This window comes from Myotis yumanensis, unplaced genomic scaffold (assembly GCF_028538775.1).
Source record: "Myotis yumanensis isolate MYYU_CA2020_CCGP unplaced genomic scaffold, mMyoYum1.0.hap1 SCAF_3, whole genome shotgun sequence".
Classification (NCBI taxonomy): domain Eukaryota; kingdom Metazoa; phylum Chordata; class Mammalia; order Chiroptera; family Vespertilionidae; genus Myotis; species Myotis yumanensis.
Genome location: NW_027223754.1, coordinates 152,543,893 through 152,562,416, shown reverse-complemented (window position 1 = coordinate 152,562,416; position 18,524 = coordinate 152,543,893). Strand labels below are relative to the sequence as shown.

Below are 18,524 nucleotides of genomic sequence, written 5' to 3'. Positions count from 1 at the left end.
ATTCTTGATTAAAAAGGGGAAAAGTCTCTGTAAATACTTTCCCCAGGGAGCCCCTGAGAGAAAATCACAAAAATTTGTTTCTTACCCTATAGGAAGAGAAGTGTTTAAAGCAGTTAGTTTTATTTGGTCTATTTACTATTCTAAATTGCATGGGAAGAACTGCCCAATCAGAAGAGATGCCCAGCTTTCCTTAGGTTAGATTTGCATAGGTAAAATAGTATAAACATTCTAGAGATTATGTGTTTTATGGGAAGTCTCTGGAGATTTGTTTTTATTTATCAGCCTTGGTGGTGCTTGGCCTGATCATGTTAGACATAGCAGATTGTTGTCAGTCATAATTTCAGATATTACACAAAATGTTGACTTGGTGACAGCCTTGTTTTTAATTTGAATTTACCACCTTCCAGGCCAGTAAATTTTTAGTGGGGGATTATGTCAGTCTTACCTATGCAGTTTGTAAAAAATATAAATATCTAGGCCTATTTCAGATTACTGAATCTCTTTACTTGTTATTCTTGGCTTATAGTTGGCATATTCCTGGCACATTATATATATGTATATACATCAAGGTGGGGCAAAAGTTGGTATATAGTTGTGAGTATGCAAACAAGTTTATTCTTGTATTACTATTATTTACTAATGATTGTGTTATTTCCCATATGAACAACTATAAACCTACTTTTGCCCATACATCTACACCAACACATACAATATCTCAGTATTATAATGTTATGTTTAAGACTTTCCCTCTATCTTCTCCCCCTGTCCTCCCCCTCTCCTAAAAAAAAAGTCTTTCCCTCTATATAAATTATGTTCATTCACTTTTACAAATCAGATGTAACTTTAACTGATTTCTTTGAGAATAGACTTTAAGAAAAAAATAAGTTTTAAAAAGAGAGAGAGAATAGACTTCATCATTATCCTTAGAGTCCTTAGAGACATTTTGTATAATTTTATTTTTGCAATAGCTTTATGATTTTTGTTCTACAGGCCATAGGAATCACCAAATTTTCTTCCAGTTGCCTATTCTTGACATGAACTTTCATCAGACCTTTCACATTTGAAAGTTCTAAAAACTCACTACAGCCATTTGAAGTATCTATCTCCTACAGATAGTGTATTTTATTGTATTTTATTTTATTGTAATGCTTGCTTGAATGTTCTACTATATGTTAAAGACCAGAGTTTGTGTCTTCAACATAGGAAGGTCTCAGAGCCTCCTGGAAAAAAGATTAACTAGATTCTTCAAACTACTAACAGTTCACACCTAAGCCATCATTATTTAGACAGTGCTCTGACCACAATGGTAGACTGAGTCAGGATTTCCAGAAGAAATCTCAGGACTTCAAAATTCACTGAAATATATGGGTACTGCAAGAAAATCTGGTAGTAAGAGTTTCTTGGATTTGATTTCCTAGCCTTGGGAAAGCAAATAATAGAGGCTTTTGAAAGTCTTAACCTGATATTCATTATAAAAACTTCCAGACAAAAGTTAAATTTATGGTTACAATAGTTGTTCAGTACTCTAGACTTGCAAATATATGATAAACTAACACTTTTGTGGCACCTACCTAAATAATCAGGACAATCTAAAGAGTGTTATTTTGTGATTAAGAATAATCTTTTTTTGAGATTATGATGGTGGGCATGGGACAGACTATCAGGAAAAATTGTGAAAGACTTTTACATGCAGGGGAAAAGATGATAAGTGTTCTGTTAGCCCTGGCCAGGTAATTCAGTTGGTTAGAACATTGTCCCAATATGCCAAGATTTCGGGTTCGATCCTCGCTCAGGATACATACAAGAATCAACCAATGAATGCATGGATAAGTGGAACAACAAGTCAATATTCTCATTCTCTCTTTCTCTCTCTCTCTCTCTCCAGTAAATATTTTAAAATAGTGTTCTATTTAGCTCACCCATCAGGTTATCTATGCCTTTCATTGTCTTTGAGTTATTTTACAGTGCTTGATTTGTAGAAAACATCTTTGTGTCTTTTTAAAAACATATAGAAACTGCCCTAGCTGGTTTGGCTCAGTGGATAGAGCATTGACCTGCGGACTGAAGGGTCTCAGGTTTGATTCCGGCCAAGGGCACATGCCTGGGTTGTGGGCTTGATCCTCAGTAGGGGATGTGCAGGAGGCAGCTGATCAATGATTCTCTCTCATCATTGATGTTTCTCTCTCTCTCTCTCTCTCTCTCTCTCTCTCTCCCTTCCTCTCTGAAATCAATTAAAAAAAACACAATTAAAAAAAAAACCATAGAAACTTAAAATTTCTAAGTGGTAAATCTATCAACTTCTGTCCTTTTCATTTCTTTCCCTGATTTATGTTTAAAAATGCCTTTTACACCCTAAAATCAGATAAATATTCACCTCTGTTTTCTATTTCCTTTCCAATTTCCTCTTTTACAGTTAAGTCTCTAATCCTTCTGGAGTTTCGGGGGTTGGGGGTGGTTTCTGTTAAGACTAGTCCAACTGGCTGTGATTCCAAGTCTATTTAGTATTGGTTTGATGAAAACTATGCTTTAAGTAGACTGAATATGTAAATACTTCTGGGTCAAATTTCTTATTAGCAGTTTTTTGGGGGGAGACAAAGTATAATAATTTGAATAATAATTACACATTTTACTCTAAGGGGAGGCAGGGGAGGTTGGGAGGGGGGCAGTAAGAGATCAACCAAAGGACTTGTATGCATGCATATAAGCATAACCAATGAACAAGACAGTAGGGGGTGAGGGCATGTGCTGGGGAGCGGGAGCGGGCAGAGAGGAGTCAATGGGGGAAAAGGAGACATATGTAACACTTTCAACAATAAAGAATTTAAATTTAAAAAACAGAAAAAACATAATTACACAGTTCATAGAACATAGCACATACCATCTTATCTAATAATAGACAAACATGGTAATTAACCGTACCTCTGCTACGCTTCCCATTGGCTAATCAGGGTGATATGCAAATTAACTGCCAACCAAGATGGCGGCCGGCAGCCAGGCAGCTGAAGCGAACATGAGGCTTGCTTGCTCCAGTGATGGAGGAAGCCAAGGTTCCCCACCTGCCACAGCTGGGCTCTGAGCTCCAGTCTAAGCAACAATGTTGCAATTATAGAAGCTAAACAAACCCCAGAAACCTGCTTTCAGCCAGCCGGCCTTGGAGCTGGAGCCGCAACAAAGTCTCAATTACAGAAGGTAAATAAATCCCAGAATAAAAAAAAAAAAGGAAAGACTAGGAGCTTCAATTGCAGGCTTGGCCCACCTGAAAACAGCCCTCAGCCCCTCATCCAGGCTGGCCAGGCACCCCAGTGGGGACTCCCACCCTGAAGGGGGTGCGGGCAGCCTGAAAACAGCCATCAGCCCCTCATCCAGGCTGGCCAGGCACCCCAGTGGGGACCCCCACCCTGAAGGGGGTGCAGGCAGCCTGAAAACAGCCATCAGCCCCTCACCCAGGCTGGCCAGGCATCCCAGTGGGGACCCCCACTCTCATCCGGGACACCATTCAGGGCAAACCAGCTGGCCCCCACCCATGCACCAGGCCTCTATCCTATATAGTAAAAGGTTAATATGCAAACTGACCCTAACAGCAGAAAGACTGGGAATGAATGGTCACTACGACACACACTGACCACCAGTGGGTAGACGCTCAATGCAGGAGCTGCCCTCTGGTGGTCAGTGCGCTCTCACAGGGGGGAGCTCTGCTCAGCCACAGGTCAGGCTGATGGCTGCCAGTACAGCGGTGGTGGTGGGAGCCTCTCCTGCCTCCTCAGCAGCGCTAAGGATGTCCGACTGCAGCTTAGGTCTGCTCCCCGCTGGCAAGTGGACATTCCCCGCTGGCTGCCGGGCTGCCAGAGGGATGTCTGATTGCCAGCTTAGGCCCAATCCCCTGGGGAGCAGGCCTCAGTCAGCAGATGGTCATCCCCCGCTGGGTCCCAGACTGTGAGAGGGCACAGGCAGGGCTGAGGGACCCCCTCCCCCCCAGAGTGCACAAATTTTTGTGCACCGGGCCTCTAGTCCTATATAATAATAGACAAACATGCAAATTAGCTGTTCCTCCACTACGCTGAAGCCACGCCCACCAGCCATGCCCACCAGCCAATCCAAGTGACTATGCAAATTATCTGACAAAGATGGCAGTTAATTTGCATACACAGGTGTCAATCGCCCCAGGAGGCGATGGCGGCCATGGCCACAGGCTCCCAGAACTTTCACCGGCCCCGGGAGACAAGGCTGTAGCCATGCCAGCGGGCTCCTGGGACTTTCATTAACCATCACCCCATGACAAAGATGGCGATGCCCATAGTGGCCAGGGCAGGATGCTGGCGGTGTTGCCCTGGCAATGTGAGCCCAGAGTCTGGTGCGGCTGTGTGGCCTCCAGGCAGAGTCCACTTCAAGGAATGCCCAGCATCTGCACCCTTGCTGGGTAGAGGGAGGGCAGAGCAGGGGCCTCGGGCTGGAGTCTGAACCGAAGGAGGGGAGGGGAGGGGCCTCAGGCCGGAGTCCGCGGCAAGGAACACTGGGCTCATGGAGTCTGCCTCCAGGGATGCCCAGCGTCCACGCTCTGGCCAGGCAGAGGGAGGGGAGGGCAGGGGCCTCGGGCTGCAGTCCACACTGAAGGAGGGGAGGAGAGGGGCCTCGGGCCAGAGTCTGCACCCCGGACACGCGGAAGGAGGGGAGGGCAGGGGCCTTGGGCCGGAGTCCATGGCAAGGGATGCTGGGCTCGCTGCGATGCCAGCCCAGAGTCCGCACCGAAGGAGGGGAGGGGCCTGGGGCTGGAGTCCCTGGTGAGGAATGCTGGGCTCGCGGCAATGCGTTCAGCTTTAGAAGTTATTAACTAACCATCAGTAAGTAAATAACTTCTAAAGCTGAACATGTGTGCTTGGCCGGGTGAAGAGAGGGGAGGGCAGGGGGCTCAGCCAGAGTCTGCACCCTGGCTAGGCAGAGGGAGGGGAGGGGAGGAGCCTCGGGCCAGAGTCCACGGCAAGGGATGCTGGCATCGTTGCAGGGCGGGCTGAGGGACACCCCCCCCCCCCCATGCATGAATTTCGTGCATCGGGCTACTGGTCTTATATAATAACTAGAGGCCCGGTGCATGAATTCGTGCACTGCGGGAGGTTGGCTGGCTGGGGGAGGGACCATGGCGGGAGGTTGGCTGGTGGAGGTGGGGTGGGGAGGGACTGCAGGAGGTTGGCCACCGGCCCCAAGTGCTGGGGTCCAACCCCAACGGGTCCAGGGATCCCCAAAGGTGTGGACGGAGTCGGCGAAGAATGAATGACATGGAAACTGGTTTCAGTTCATCAGCATAGCGAAGTTCTGGTCAGGATCTCCAGCGAAGTTCTGGTTAGGAACTCCAACCAAGTTCTGGTCAGGATCTCCAACCAAGTTCTGGTGCCATGTTCTCTCGCTAGGTTCTCCAGCTAGGTTCTCCAGGTTCTCCAGCCAGGTTCAGTCACCAGGTTCTTTAGCCAGGTTCTATCCAGGTTCTTTTGCCATGTTCTGTCTAGGTTCTCCAGTGAAGTTCTGTAGCCAGGTTCTGTCCAGGATCTTTTGCCATGTTCTCTGGCTAGGTTCTGGTTAGGATCTGACGTTTATTGTCTTGTTACATCCGTATTTATACCAGCCGATTTTAATCCTGTCAATTTCTATTACAAAGGTTAGGGCGTTTCTTATCTCCATTCCAGGGAGTAAAGATTATGTAGCTTAACTACCCGCCTGGCACTTAATTAAGGGGTTGTATCCCCTCCCTAACCTCAGGGAAAAATCTCCACCTGAGGAAACAACCTTTCTCAGAGAGGTGACCTTGGTTAAAACACATGGCACTAAGGAGAGCAAACATATTAAGAACAGTATGCTATATATGCCAGGTCCATTGAAACATATGCTGTGCAGATGTTTCTTTCCTGCAGCGACTGTGTCAAACAGCAAGGATGGACCGGCTTCCGGCACCCAAGGAGAGAGCTGACCCTTGCTCCCCCTGGGAAAGGGGCTGCGTCCGCTGCCACCCACCCCTGTTCCCCGTCCCAGCCTGAGCCCAAGGGCCTTGGTGGGGTCAGGAGAGGAGGCGACGGTCGCCGGGCCGGGCACAGAAGGAACGGATGCCGGACACCAACACCATCGTTGGTGCCCTGCCACCACGCGATTCCCCGCCTCCCCTCGCCACCACCTCCTCCCCTTGCCATCACTGCAGTGGGCGGGTGGCCCCTGGGGAAGGGAGAGGATGGGAGCAAGACAAACTCTTGTGTGGAGGGCTGACTTTCAATAGGTCCCAGCCAAGGAGCTGCTCTGCTATGAATGAAACCCCAACCCAGAAGCAGGTCTCTACGAATGGTTTAGCACCAGGGGCCGATGGGGGCCGGCCAGCCATGGAAGGTTGGCTGTGGGAGCGCACTGACCACCACGAGGCAGCTCCTGCATTGAGCATCTGCCCCCTGGTCATCACTGTGCGTCATAGCGACTGTTCAACCGGTTGTTCGGTTATAACAGTCACTTAGGCTTTTATATATATAGATAGATACTCACAATAAATCTATAAGGTCGTTAGCTATTATTTACCCTATTTTGCCAGGAGGAAACTGAGGTTCAGAAAGTTAACTTCACAAAACCAGTAAATGGTGGAACTAGAATGAGTAGGCAAGGCAGTTTTTCAAAAGCCAATTTTACAAAAAAACAGCTAAGGTTTAAAAATGTAACCCTACCAGTGGTTAGAGGTGGGGATTTTGTCTGGGAGCAACAGGGAAGTCTTTCTTCTGAAAGCACAAGGCTGGGATCCAAACAGTAATCAAGCAGCTGGATTCATTAGGTCAGAGTTTCAGTCAAATTATGCTAATTCCTTTATGTGGGCGGAAGTAGAGCCAGACCTCTTTTTAGCTGCTGTAATCATTGAATTTGGTTAGCTTTGCCATTCAAGACATCTCTTCCTTAACTACACTAGGGTGGCATTCAGAAAAAGCACTCATGTAAATTTTTCTGTACTCATTGGCATGGAAATGCCCATGCTATGCTGTAGAATAAAAATAAAAGATTACAAAATAGTGCATGGAGTATATAGAACACAGTTTGGAATGTTGCATAGAACACAGTTTGGAATGTTATACAACAAATTTTTGCATAGAACACAGTTTGGAATGTTGTACGACAAATGTGTGTGTGTGTGTGTGTGTGTGTGTGTGTGTGTGTGTGTGTGTGGTTCATTGTGGTGATCTGTAGATGATGGGATTTGCTAAAAGGTAAACTGAGACATATTAAAAATTTTGAGTTTGAGCAAAAATCTATTCGAATTGAGCAGCATCCAACGTAGCAGAGAGAGAAAAGAGCTCTGAGGATCTCTACAAACTGAAAGACTTTTATAGACCATGAGAGTGGGAACAAGGATGTTACACTAGGCAAAAAAGTAGGTTGGTTATTGCAAGTTTATTTTCCTTTAGGGGAAGGAAGGGGCCCATTAGGCAGATTATCTAAGTGCTGATCAGTTTGTGATAGAGTGAAACGTTTGGTCTCTCTTTCACTACATCTTGGTCAGCTTCTAATCATTAGAGGAATTCTGCTTGCAGCTTTAGTTTTACAATAACATTCCCTCCCATTCCCCCTCCTTTGACATAAAAGAAGCCTGAACTCTGTACTTTGGTGAGATGGATTTGAGACACCACTAAGGCTCCCATCTTCTCAGTTGATGCCTTCTCAATCAATAAGCCTTTCCTTTCTTCAACTCTGACATTTAAATTTTGGCCTTTTGAAGCGTCAGGCACACAAACTTTGGACCGATAACAAGGTGATTCTTGACTGACTGGCTTAAGATTCCATTTCTGGGAGAGCTGAAACTGTAATTAAATCTCAGTTCAGCAATGCGGAGTTTTGGGGGCCGGCTGTCTTGTTTGTAACATAATCTAAGTATATAACTTTTATTTTTAATTCTGAGAATCATCTTCATTCTATGATAAAGACAGGCGTTTAGCTGATTTTCATAAACTGGATTTTTTAAAATTACAAAATACACTATTGGAATACTGGGCAATACTGGAGTGGGGTTTGAGGATTACATAGTAGAGATACATCAGTGTTATTTTCCTGATTTTTTTCCCCTAATCTTCATCAGAGGATATGCTTATTAATTTTTAGAGAGAGAGGAAGGAAGAGAGAGAGAAAGAGAAATATGGATATAAGAGAAACATTGACTGGTTGCCTCCCATCTGGGAATTAAACCTGCAACCTAGGTATGTGCCCTGACCAGAAATAAAATCCGAGACCTTTTGATTGATAGGACAGTTCTCCAACCAATTGAGCCACACTGGCCAGAGCATTTCCTGATTTTTAAAAATAATTTGTTACTTTTCAATTACAGTTGACATACAATATTATATTAGTTGCAGGTGTACAACCCAGTGATTAGATGTTTAGATCACTTACTAAGTGATTCCCCCAATAAATCCAGTACCCATCTGGCACCATACATAGTTTTTACAATATTATGACTATACTAGAGGCCTGGTGCACAAGATTGGTGCACTCAGGGGGGATGAGGGGGATTCCTCAGCCTGGCCTGCACCCTCTGGCAGTCCAGGAGCCCTCAGGGGATGTCCAACTGGCCAGCAGTCCATCCTTAGCGCTGCCGTGGAGGCAGGAAAGTCTCCCTCCACAGTCACTGCACTCGCTATACCCGCCAGCTGTGAGCCCGGCTTCTGGCTGAGTAGCACTCCCCCTGTGGGAGCGCACTGACCACAGGGGGCAGCTCCTGCATTGAGAGTCTGCCCCCTGGTGGTCAGTGCACATCATAGCAACTGGTCGTTCTGCTGTTCAGTCGATTTGCATATTAGCCTTTTATTATATAGGATTCACTATGCTGTACTTAACATCCCCATGACTATGTTGTAACCACCAATTTGCTCTTCTTAATACCTTCACCTTTTTCACCCAGTCCCCCAAACCCCTTTCCCTCTGGCAACCCTCAGTTCTCTGTTTCTATGAAACTATTTCTGTTTATTTTCTCATTTATATTGTCCTTAGATTCTACATATAAGTGAAATCATATGGCATTTGTCTTTCTCTGACTTATTTCACTCTGCACAATACCCTCTAGGGCAGTGATGGCGAACCTCTGACACGCAAACTCATTTTTTTGGTTGATTTTTCTTTGTTAAATGGCATTTAAATATATAAAATAAATATCAAAAATATAAATCTTTGTTTTACTATGGTTGCAAATATCAAAAAATTTCTATATGTGATACGGCACCAGAGTTAAGTTAGGGTTTTTCAAAATGCTGACACGCCGAGCTCAAAAGGTTCGCCATCACTGCTCTAGGGCCACCCATGTTATCGCAAATGATAAGATTTTGTTCTTTTTTATGGCCAAGTAATATTCCGTTGCATGTATTTACCACATCTTCTTTATTTATTTGACTTTTGATAGGCACCTAGGCTGCTTCCATATCTTGGCTATTGTAAGTAATGCTGCAGTGAATGTATGGATGCATATGTCTTTTCGAATTAGTGTTTGGGGTTTCTTCAGGTAAATACCCAGAAGTGGAATTACTGAGTCCTTCTTTGTCTCTTGTTTTACAGCCTTTGTTTTAAAGTCTATTTTGTCTGGTATAAGTATTGCTTCCCCAGCTTTTTGTTTGTTTCCATTTTCATGAAATACCTTTTCCCATCCCTTTACTTTCAGTCTGTTGTGTGTCTTTTCATCTGAAGTGGGTCACTTGTAGACAGCATATGTATGGCTCTTGTTTTATTTATTTGTTTATTTATTTATTTATGGCTTGTAAACAATAAAACGGTATTTCTCACAGTTCTGGAAGCAGTCGATCCAAGAGGGCAGAGGCCAGGCCTAGGGACCCCATCGGTGCACAAATCTTTGCACCGGGCCTCTTGTCAATAATAACATATTGCAAATTTGAAAGTTACTAAGAAAGTAAATCTTGAAAGTTCTCAACAAAAAAAACATTTATAACTTTGTATTGGGACAGATGATAACTAGATGTATCGTGGTGATCATTTTGCAATATACACATAATTTGAATAATTATGTTGTATACCTGAAACTAATATAGTGTTGTATGTTAATGATATTTTAAAAAATGTATTCTCAAGTGAAACAGCACAGGAAGAAGCAATCAGCAAATGCAGAAGAAATACAGTTTATGAAAATTTTGGGCCATCTCTTTAATAAATCATATAAAAAGAAGGCAGGGGAGAGGGGTGATAGTTTTAGTGTAAAAAGGGATTTCAGAGACACAGCAATAGACAGATCTGTCTGACCATCACAAAAAGAGAGGCAAAGGATGGTATGTGACCATTGATGGGATATAATAGGAAGTACATAGCATCAACTCAGTATTCTTGCCAAAAACACTGAACCTACCATCCCAGTTTATAGGAAATAGAAATACAATTGGTTAGGTGGAGAATGTGGGAAATTCTCCAGACCAAGTGACAATGACTTCTCCAGCAAATAAATGAAAGAAAAAATGAAGAGGAAGGAAGAATTGTCATGGATTAAAAGGGATTTAAGAGACAAATAAACACAATGTGTGGACATTATTTGGATCCTAATTCAAACACAAACACTATAAAAAGACATTTTTGAGCAAGTGGGGAAATCTGAACATTTACTGAATATTTAATGTTACTGAGGAACTACTGTTAATTTTTTTAGGTGCTATAATAGCATTATGGTTACTTTTTCAAAACTGTTCCTATTTCTTTGAGATATACACTGAACTGTTTATGGATAAAATGGGAAGTTTGAGAATTGCTTTAAAATAATCCTTCAGGGCCCTAACCGATTTGGCTCAGTGGATAGAGCGTTGGCCTGTGGACTGAAGGGTCCCAGGTTCGATTCCGGTCAAGGGCTTGTACCTTGGTTGTGGGCACATCCCCAGTTGGGGGCGGGGGGTGCTGTAGGCAGCTGATCGATGTTTCTAACTCTCTGTCCCTCTCCCTTCCTCTCTATAAAAAAAATCAATAAAATATTTTTTTAAAAAAGAAAGTATATAAAAAATAATAATAATCCTTCAGGGGAAAACTTGGATGAAGTATAGGTAAACCAAGATCAGCAAGATGTTTATGATTGCCAAAGCTGGTAATGGGCATTGATATGTCATACTTGTTATTCTAATTTGTTGATGCTTGAAGTGACAACCAAATGCAATCTGTGGTTCTTGGTAGGATCCTGGTTTGAACAAACTGTCTGAAAAGACAGCTAAAAACAGAACAGCTATGTGCCTTCATAGCATATGCTTAATCAGGAATCACTGTTCATCAGCGCATGGCTATTCCCTCCTTTTGGAATATAGTTGCCCTTTTTTTCTGCCTGGAACCTACTATTCTTCCTTTAAGGTCAAGATAAAAAATTACTGCCTGGGTGAACCTTTCCCCATTCATTCCCCCAACAGAATATGATAGTTCCTCTTCTGGTTTCTCACTGGATTCTAGTTATTATATCTATTTTCAGATTTCATTATAATTATCTGCTTATAACTGTTTTTCTTCTTTCCCATTTGCTTGCCTTCCTCTCTAAATTATGAGATACTCACCGGCTGGTGTGGCTCAGCTGTTGAGCATTGACCTAGGAACCAAGAGGTTGCTGGTTCAATTCCCGGTCAGGGCACATACCCGATTATGGGCTCAATCCCCGGTAGGGGCCATGCAGAAGGCAGCCGATCAATGATGTTCCTCTCTCATTGATGCTTCTATCTCCCTCTCCCTTCTTCTCTATCTAAAAATCAATAAAAAATAAATTATGAGATACTCAAAAGCAGGTACCATTTTTAAAATTCATGTGTGTATTTATAATCCCTGGTAATTCGAAACATTGGTAGAATGCTCCATATAAAATCTAATATCTGTTCAAAGGAACTGTACAATATAGAAAGAAGAAAAACATAAATCGGAGGAAAAGTAAAAAGGGAAAAACTGAAGGCATGCCTCATGTACTGGCTTCAGTTTGGAGATAATTTTACTTAATGGGACATTAGGTAGCAGATGTAAGGCCCAAAAAGAGCTAAACTGTGGGATATTTTCAATTTCCATGGTTCTTTCAAGTCCTAACTTCCTCTCTTGCCAGCAAGCTCTAATTCTACAGTCTCCAACAAAGAGAGGAAAGCAAGTAATAATTCACTCAAGTTGCAATTTAATAAATTACCTGTTCCAAGTGTATTCCAGAGAAAACCTGAACAAGGACCAATGGCAAACCCAAAGTATTCGATCAACTGATAAAGTGGCCAATGAATATATGCAGATATTTTGAATGGATTTCCCTCAAATGAAACCATAAGTTTATACTGAAGTAGAAGCTATTTTACATTTAGCATTTGGCAAATCCTTCCACTGTCATAATTTTAAAAACTCATTGCAGTCTTAACCAGGTGTGTATTTTTTCCCCATTATGCTCTACCTGAGCGATAGCATGCCAATCCCTATGGAAATCTGAGTAGATGAGCTATTTTTATAATCTATAAATACTGCTGGCATGAATGATCCACCCACATTTTCCAAAAGGAACTAGCAGTTTAAAAATTGGGCACTGTTTCATCATAATATTGGAGACTCACTAGACAATTTCAATGTTAGGCTTGAAAAACCATTGCCTCAGGGCCAAGAGCCACAGCTAAGAAAGACTACAAGAAAAAAGCTTTCAAGGCTTGGTCCTGTGAAAAGGATGCTACTCCTGCTTGGGCCTTTTCAGCCAAACCCATCCCTTGAACCTCATCAGCAACAGCAATGTTAGCAGTCTCAGCTTTGAAGGACAATGACCTTGAATACAGAGAGATGGTGTTTGAGAATGAAAAAGGTGTTTATAGCCCTGGCTGATGTGGCTTAGCTGGTTGGAGCTTCTTCCCATGCTCTGAAAGGCCCCGGGTTCGCTTCCTGGTCAGGTGTATACAGGAGGCAACTGATTGTTGTTTCCCTCTTACATCGATGTTTCTCTCTCCCCTTCTCTCTTCTCTCTCTAAAAAATCAATTTAAAGAAAGTTATGTTGTTAAAACTTTTTTTTAAGTTTTTTTAAGTTAAAAAAAATAAAAATGTAAAATAAAAAGGTGTTTATAGCTTCATCCCCTTCTTCCTGACAGGAAGGCCAGCGGTTGCTATGTGCATGGTGGTTTTAGAACGCTGGCCCTGAGGTCAAAAGATCTAAGTTTACATTCCGGCTCAGGTGTTTGCTGAATACAGGGCCTTGTGCAAGGATTTACCCTTTCTCTGCCACAGTTTTCTTATCTTTAAAAAAAAAAAAGAGAGATAATGTCACCTTCCTTTTAGAATAAGATTAAATGAAATAATCCATTTAAAGTGTTTAGCACTGGGGGGTGGGGAGGACAGGAGCAGGCTGGAAGAGTTACATGGTGGGGGAAAAGGAGGATTTATGTAACACTTTCAACAATAAAGATTTTTTTTAAAAGAATTCTCTAATAACTTTTAAAAAAATGAAGTGTTTGGCACAAGGCTGGAACATGGTACATACCCAAGAGATATCTGTTATAATTAATGATCATTGGTTGTTCATAAGAACCTCAGTAATGCAATACTGAGCCAGATCATGGTCCACTCAGTCCAGTATTTGTCTCTGATGGCGGCAGCAAGGGACATTTGGGGAAAGAAGAGAATGCTCTTTTTTGTTATTACCTCAAATGATTAAAGGTTTATCTGAAAATATTTCTAACAGCTTTGACTAACTAAAAATAATATGTCATCATGCATGTATCTATGTCATTTTTGTTGTTGTTAATCCTTATCCAAGAATATTTTGCCATTGATATTTAGAGAGAGTGGCAGGGAGGGGGAGAGACAGAGAAAGAAACATCAATGTGAGAGAGATACATAGATTGGTTACTTCCCTGACCAGGGCCAGAGCCTGCAACCAAGATACATGCCCCTGACCAGAATCAAACTCAGGACCTTTCAGTCCGAGGTCCGATGCTCTGTCCATTGAGCTAAACCAGCTAGGGCTCTATATCATTTTTATCTATATTTATATTTGCCACTGGAACTGACTTCTTATATTAAAATACTACGTTCAAAAGCAAGAGGATAACCCTTATACCTTGTTTTTCAATATTTTGTTAACAAGTCCATATTTACCTTATCCTTTAGACTTTTAAAAAAAATTGATTTCAAAGAGGAAAGAATAGGGAGAAAGAGAGACATCAATGATGAGAGAGAATCATTGATCAGCTGCCTCCTGCACGCCCCCTACTGGGGATCAAGACTGCAACCTGGGCATGTGCCCTGACTGGGAATGGAACCCAGGACCCTTCAGTCCACAGGCCAATGCTCTATCCATTGAGCCAAACCAGCTGGGACTTTAGTCTTGGTTTCAGAGTTTTGATTCAGATTTCCCCTATCAGCTTTAATTTCAAAGAATAAACGAGCTCTAGCTTTCAGCAGTTGATTATCTAGGTTCTAATTTATTCAGTTCAATTCATCATGGATATTTTTTAGTTCCTACTGCAAAGTGCAAAATTGAACATAAAAAATATAAAATGGAGTTTCTGTTTTCAAAGAGCTTAGAGTTTTCTGGATAATAATGAAAACTATGTACCGAGGCAGCTGTAGCCTTGAGATTAAGAGCGCTGACTCTGGAGCCAGACTACTTGGGTTCAAATTCTGCCATTATTTTTATGACCTTGGGCAAACTGCTTAAATTCTCTGTACATTGGGTTCCTTATCTGTTAAACAGCTAACAGCATTATCTGGGATTGTTAAAAGGATAAAGAAGTTCTAAATTAAGCACTTAGAATAGCAGCTGGGTGGCACATAGTAAGTACTCAATAAATGGCAACAATTTGAAGTAGGCATTAGAGCTGTTCACAAATATTCCTGTTCTCTCTTCCAGACAGTGGAATGCACTCGTAATAGGATCATATTTGCCTGCCCCCTTTTAAGTGACTGGATAATGAAATGTGAGAAGAAGTGACATGTGTTACCTTGGGGTTGAAGCTTAAACCCAGGACATAATTTGCCGAGTTAATCTTCCCCTGCCATGGTGATTAAGCAAGCCTGTGCTGAGATACACCCTCTGATACTAAGACGTGTGACTAAGTATCACATATCTTGTGACTAAGATGAATACAGCCCCTTGCTAATCCACCATAGACAAGTAGCTTGAATAAGACAGACTATGTTGTGTAAAAGCACCGAGACTTTGGGGTTGTTTGTTGTGTATCTTAACCTAGACCAGTGGTCGGCAAACTGTGGCTCGAGAGCCACATGCGGCTCTTTGGCCCCTTGAGTGTGGCTCTTCCACAAAATACCATGTGTGGGCGCTCATGTACAGTGTGATTGAAACTTCGTGGCCCATGCACAGAAGTCGGTATTTTGTGGAAGAGCCACACTCAAGGGGCCAAAGAGCCGCATGTGGCTCTCAAGCCGCAATTTGCCGACCACTGACCTAGACTATTGATCAATACACTATCATTCCATCCACTGGGGACATAGAAGTGAATCAAACTGACAAAGGGCCTGCCCTCTTGGGGTTTCTCAATACAATATCCAAATACTCTATGCAAACAAACTATTAAGAAAAAGCCAAAATGACTACTTCTTTCTGCCTCCTACAGTGAGAGCTTAGAAATGTTACAAATGAGTCAAAATTGAGACGGAAAGCTAAAGAAGCATCCATAAAATGATCTCATCTTATGTAACTCTTATTACCTCTCAAAATGCACGACACAGATAAACAGCACAGGGATCACATCATACAAACACAACAGGAGCGTGATGGAGCTGAACCTGAGCCTCAGGAAACCTGTGAGCATTTAGTGGCTCTGTCACTCACTGTGTCACTCTGCCCAGTGTGACGAGTTGTCATTCTTTGTGGGTCCCTCAATAATTAGAAATAATGAAATATAATCTCCCTTTCCAGGAGGCAACTGTATGGTAGGCATGAGCATCTACTCATTCATGTATTAATTCTTGCAATTGACAAGTGATTATTGACCATCTGCTGTGTCAGAGAACACAGTTCACAGTGACAGGGATGAACAAGACAGACAAGGTCCTGCTCTCCTGCAGCCTACAGGTACTATGGGAGATGAATAATAGATCATCACAAAGGTTAATCTCACAATGCTGATAGTGGTAAGTGCTTTCAAACAAACAGATATGGTCAGTGTGATGGGAGAATGGCACTTTAGATTGGGTGGTCCTGGCAGGCACCCCTGTGGAGGTGACGCTGACCTTGGAAACACAATAGACACGAAGGAAATCAGCCCTCCGAGGACCTGGGAAGAGTGTGGCAGGTAGGATGGCAGGTACAAAGGCACGGCAGCATGGTAGAAGAGCATCAAGAGCCTATAGAAGTGGTGAGAGGTCAGAAAGGGATGGAGGGGTCACTTCACGGAGGCGTCTGTAGGCAGTAAGGAGTTTGCAAGCTCATGGAGTCTTTGAAGCAGAAGAGTGACATAATTCAATTCATAATGTATGTTTAAGGATGCTGTTTGGAGAGGAATCAATTTGGAGGCAATTTCAATAGTCTACATAAGGGATTGGACAAGTGGCACCAGAAAAAGGTTTTAGAAAGATCATAGTTGGATATATTTTGGAAGACAAGTGACAAGGTTCAGAACATGTGACCCCAAAGTATGGCACCTTGGCATACTGAATATTTTAAGCTGAAGGAATCTGAGAAAAAGGCAGATGCAGGAAAGTCTCTCTGGCCTTCCCCCTAGCATGGGAGAGGTGCCCTCCCTATACCCCAAGGAAAGAAACAGCCTATCTATGAGGCGGGGATGCCTGGAGGAATCCAAACAACAGGCCTTGCAAGCTTCCCCCAGTTTATCACCCTTAGCTCATACCCCTCTTTGTCCTATCACATTTTTCCATGACTCTCCATTCCTCATCAAACCTACTATTAAAAATGTATCGGTTTACACCCAGCCAGTTTGGCTCAGTGGTTGAGCATCGACCTATGAATCAGGAGGTCATGGTTCAATTCCCAGTTGGGGAACATGCCCGGATGGCAGACTTGGTCCCCAGTGTGGGGTGTGCAGGAGGCAGCTGATCAAGGATTCTCTCTCATCATTGATGCTTCTATCTCTCTCTCCCTCCCCCTTCCTCTCTGAAATAAATAAAAATATATATTTTTTAAATGTACAGGTTTAACTGTTTCTTCAGGTCTTCATTTCCTTATAAAGGTTCCCATGTCATATGATATTTATATTAAATAAATTTATATGCTTTTCTCCTGTTATTCTGTCTTTGCCAGTTTAGGGAACCAGCCAGGAACCCCAAGAGGGTTGAGGAGAACATTTTCCTCCTTTACACAAGACAAAAGGATATACTAGTGTGGAAGTTCCTTTCACAATTAAGACTAGAACTAACATATGATCCAGCAATTCCTCTTCTGGGTATTTACCCAAAAAATATGAAAACACTTATTGGTAAAGATATATGTACCTCCATGTTCATTCCAGCTTTATTTACAACTAGAGGCCCGTTGCATGAAGAGATTCGTGCAATAGGTCTTCCCTTCCCCTGGCTGCTGGCACCAGTTTTCCTCTGGCACCCAGGACCCAGGCCTTCGCTCCGGCCAGAGCCTTCAGTCTTTGCAGCTCCGGACAGAGCCTTCAGTCTTCATTCTGCCACTTTGCCCCTCCGTATGCAAATTAACTGCCATCTTTGTTGGGTTAATTTGTATACTCTCCTGATTGCTGGTGAGCATAGTGGAGGGATGGTTAATTTACATGTTTGTCTATTATTAGGTAAGATAGCCAAGACATGGAAACAACCTAAGAGTCCATCAGTGGATGAATGGATAAAGAAAATGTATTATATGTACAATGGAATACTACTCAGCCATAAAAAAGATGGAATACTGCCATTTGTAACAATAGGGATGGATCTTGAGGGTAATATGCTAAATGAAATGCTAGACAGCAAAGGACAAAAAGCAATGATTTCACTCATATGTAGAATATGAAATAAAAAAGTAACAAATGAGCTAACAAAATAAATAAAAACAAACTCCAATACAGACATCAGAATGGTGGTTACTAAAAGGAAAGGAAGGTGGGAGGAGGGTGAACTGGGTAAAGGGAGTCAAATATATGGTAAAAAAAGGAAACCAGACTTAGGGTTGTGAGCACACAATGGCGTATACAGATAGCAAATTATAATATTGTATGCCTAAAATTTAAATAGTGTTATTAGCCAATGTTACCTCAATACGTTTTTTTTAAAAAAGGATGTATGGATATGTTAGATGTGGGAGTAAGAGAAAGACAGAATTAAAGATGATGGAAGATGTTATTTCCTAAAATAGGGGAAGCTGAGGGATGAACATGGTTTGGGGTAAAGATGGGGAATTCTATTTTTGAATGTATTAAATTTGTCAAACCTACTGGGTAGATTTTCAAGAATAATAAATGAGATCATGTATTTTAAAACACCTAGTATATAATAAATGCTCAAAAACAGTTATTTTCTTTCCAAATTTCCTGAATCTCCTAAAGCTAAGTGTCCTAATTTGGAAAGGGGATAATAATATGGATCTTACAGGTTCCTGGTGAACCTTGATTGACTTACTATATGGGAATAG

The 18,524-nt window shown here is 42.4% G+C and overlaps 1 protein-coding gene and 1 long non-coding RNA gene across 6 annotated transcripts in view; one reads left to right on the top strand and one right to left on the bottom strand.

Moving 5' to 3' along the window:
• CUNH12orf56 (chromosome unknown C12orf56 homolog) overlaps positions 1-18,524 on the bottom strand; it is a 77,207-nt gene that overhangs the window by 54,694 nt on the left and 3,989 nt on the right. The window lies entirely within an intron of this gene.
• LOC139006949 (uncharacterized) overlaps positions 1-18,524 on the top strand; it is a 101,393-nt gene that overhangs the window by 79,817 nt on the left and 3,052 nt on the right. The window lies entirely within an intron of this gene.